General features: G+C 49.2%; 1 protein-coding gene across 1 annotated transcript in view; it reads right to left on the reverse strand.

Moving 5' to 3' along the window:
- SOCS2 (suppressor of cytokine signaling 2) overlaps positions 1 to 1,322 on the reverse strand; it is a 6,777-nt gene extending 5,455 nt beyond the window's left edge. Inside the window, exon 1 of the mRNA XM_023509255.1 lies at positions 481 to 1,322. The gene's annotated coding sequence lies outside the window, so the exon portion shown is untranslated. The remainder of the gene's footprint in view (positions 1 to 480) is intronic.
- Positions 1,323 to 3,497: the final 2,175 nt, after the last annotated feature.

The raw sequence follows: 3,497 nt of genomic DNA on the forward strand, positions 1-3,497 counted from the left end.
CCTGTGCCAGCTGAGCGCCCAGGCCCGCGTAATGGCCATCCTTGCCCCAGGGTCCCCCGTGAGGAGGGGGCTCCTCTTTTCTTTCCCTCAGCGTCGCCTCGCCTCGACCCTCCAGGCCGCATATTTTGTGAGAGGGTGCAGGAGAGACTGGAGGGTCTTCGAAAACCTCCCCGGCGCGGGAGGGGGGGTGGTCTCAGCACTTTGGCAGGGCGGGGACGCATTGCTGAGGGCAGGGACCCACGCCCGGGACCGCAGGGAGCCGACCCGAGACAGTCTCCTGGGCCGGGTCCTAGAAGGCAGAGCCGGAGGAGAGCGGCGCCTCCTTAAAGGGCGCTCGCGGCCCTTTGTCCCCTCCCCCTGGCGCTCGGGATCGCTGTCACCCGCACCAGCCCCAACCAGCTCCTCCCTGCCTCCTCCTCTCCGCTCCAACGTCTCCTCCGCTGGACCCACAATCGCCGGCCGCCGGGTGGTGGCCCTTACCTGCGCTCCCGAGAGGTGTCAGGTGGCCAGGCCTCCGTGTCCGGAGAGCGCCGGTCTCGGCGAATCCCTGCAGGACTGGCGCCTCGGGCCGGGAATTCGGAAGGATCCCGGCACCTCTTCCCTGCCCGGGAACTCTCACCTCCCACCGGGTTGGAGGCCACCTGGCCTCAGTGGAAACTCATCTCCTTGCTTGCACGCCCGCCTCCGAAATGTGACCTACTTTAAATGTGACCTACTTTTTCAAAACCATTAACACTCGTGGGAAAAACGGACCCACAATTTTGATAACCATTTTTCTTTGAAATACTATTCTCTTGCATCACTGTTAAAAAGCTTGAAAGGTCAATGGCCACTTTGAGTTGAAGCCGTGGCTATGGGGAAGTTGGGCGAGGAGGGGGAGGGGTGCGAGGGAGGCGCGGCTTACAAACCTCGCCTGGTGCCCCCCCTGCCGGCCCTGCGAGGAAGTGCGAGCTAGCTCCTAGCTCCCGGGGAACAATGGTTTTCTCAGTAATTTTCCTGCTTTTGAGTAAATAATTCTATGCACACGATAAGGTGGTGAGCCTGGGGTGGGAGGATTTCCCAGCTAACAAAGGGCTTTGTTAACCGTGGAGTCGTATGCACGGAATCAAGTTTTGTTTTTTGGAAAAAAATATTTGACAAGGAGGGTGGAGCTAAAAGAAGTGTATTCAAAACCCTGTCTATGTAGTTGGAATAATTTTGTGCAAGTCATTTGCCCTCTTTGGACCGCTGGACTTTTCCCTAACATTAAGAGCTAGACTTGGGTTCTGGGTGCGGGACTGAGATAAATAAACAAACCAGATTCCACGTGGAGTTTGTGAGTAATCTGAGGCTCAGAACCTTTTAAAAACCACTACATCTACCAGGTTTTCACTACCTTGTAAATTATTCTATAAGGCTTCTCTTGATAAGAGGGTGAACCCTTGCTTCTGTAGTTTAAAAGGTATTTGTGGATGGCTTGGCGCCTGTGGCTCAAGTGGCTAAGGCGCCAGCCACATACACCTAAGGTAGCAGGTTCGAATCCAGCCTGGGCCCGCCAAACAACAATGACAGCTGCAACCAAAAAAATAGCCGGCCGTTGCTGCGGTCGCCTGTGGTCCCAGCTACTTGGGAGGCAGAGGCAGGAGACTCCCTTGAGCCCTGGAGTTGGAGGTTACTATGATCTGTGATGCCACGGCACTCTACCCAGGGGAACAGCTTGAGGCTCTGTCTCAAAAAAAAAAAAAGGTATTCGTGGCTCAGTGAGTAGGGCACCGGCCCCATATATCAAGGGTGGTGGGTTCAAACCTGGCCCCAGCCATACTGCAACAACCACAACAAAAAAATAGCTGGGTGTTGTGGTGGGTGCCTGTAGTCCCAGCTACTCAGGAGGCTGGGACAAGAGAGTCGCCTAAGCCCAAGAGCTGGAGGTTGCTGTGAGCTGTAACACCATGGTACTCTACCAAGGGCAACGAAGTGAGACTGTCTCTAAAAAAGAAAAAATTAAAAGATATTCTTAAAATGTGTACAAAGATTAATTTCTATTTAATAGTTGGTTGAAATGTATCTCCCAGCAACTCTTTTAAGTCTTGCCTGTTGCATTTGCACATGCTGTTTCCTCTTACTGGAATGCCCCTCCCTAGAAGGGGTGCAGGGCTGGCTCTCATCATTCAGGTTCTAGGGCAAAGTTATCTCAGCAGAGAATCGTTGTCGATGAAGATTACAGTAAGCACAACAGCAGCTATAGGGAGAACAAGCTTTGTACCAAAGAGGGATTTTTTGCTTTTATATATAAAATGTTTCTCAGCAATGCCTAGGGTTTTGCTGGCCTTTTTAATCCTCAAGAAGCACATGCAAGAGCCACATAGAAAAATATTTCTGAGATCATGTTAAGTGGGGGGAAAAGAATATAAAATTATATCTGAATTATGATTATATTATGAGATTGTGTATGCGTGTGGGCAAAACAGAAGGAAATGTGGAGAAATAAAAGCAGCTGTTTTTAAAAAGGTGGCAGCATATGGGTGAATTTTAAATTTGACTTCCCTTAAGGCAGGAAGATCACTTTAGGCTGGAGTTTGACACCAGCCTGGGTAAATAGCAAGACCCTAAAAATTTGTTTTAATTTTTTACTTCCTTTAATACTATTCCAGTATTTTTCCTTTTTTTTTTTTTTGAGACAAGTCTCACTTTGTCGCCCTTGGTAGAGCGCTCTGCCGTCACAGCTCACAGCTCACAGCAACCTCAAACTCTTGGGTGTAAGTGATTCTCTTGCCTCAGCCTCCCAAGTAGCTGGACTACAGACGTGGCCACAATGCTAATTTTTAGAGATGGGGGTCTCAGTCTGGCTCAGGCTGGTCTTGAACTTGTGAGCTCAAGCAATCCACTCACCTGGGCCTCCTAAGTGCTGGGATTACAGGCGTGAGCCACTGAGCCCAGCTATTTTTCCCTTTTATTTTTAGTTGATATACATATCTATGGGATAGAGTGACATTTCACTTCATTTATCATATATATACATATATATATTTCGTACCCACAATTCTACTCTCTACTTTCAAGCTCAAAATTTGTTCCAGTATTCTTGACAATCATCATTTTTCCAAAGTTGCATGTAGGTTAACGTCTTCAGCTCCTCTGAGTGAGTGGGGTATAGTGTATAGACCTTATAACTCCATCCCGAAGGACCTCTCTTCTGAGCTTCGGACTTGCCACTCAGCATCACATTCAGATGTCTAAGCGGCATCTCCAATTTATCACGTCCCAAACTGAGACCTGATAATTCCTCCCGGCTTAAGACAAAAACAAAACAAAAGACGCCCCTCCTGCGCTTTTCCCCACTTCTGAAATTGTCCGTTCTAGTCTTCCTTTGCTTTAGGCCAAAGCCTTAGAGCCATCATTAACTGCTGTCATTGTCACACACCCCACATCTGACCTGTCAGCCAATCTTTTGATGCTGATTTCACAATAAACCCAGAACTGAAGCCTTGTCGCATGTCCACTGCGCACCACTCAAGCTG

The sequence above is a fragment of the Otolemur garnettii genome, unplaced genomic scaffold, assembly GCF_000181295.1.
Source record: "Otolemur garnettii isolate 467f Iridium unplaced genomic scaffold, OtoGar3 scaffold00007, whole genome shotgun sequence".
Taxonomy (NCBI): domain Eukaryota; kingdom Metazoa; phylum Chordata; class Mammalia; order Primates; family Galagidae; genus Otolemur; species Otolemur garnettii.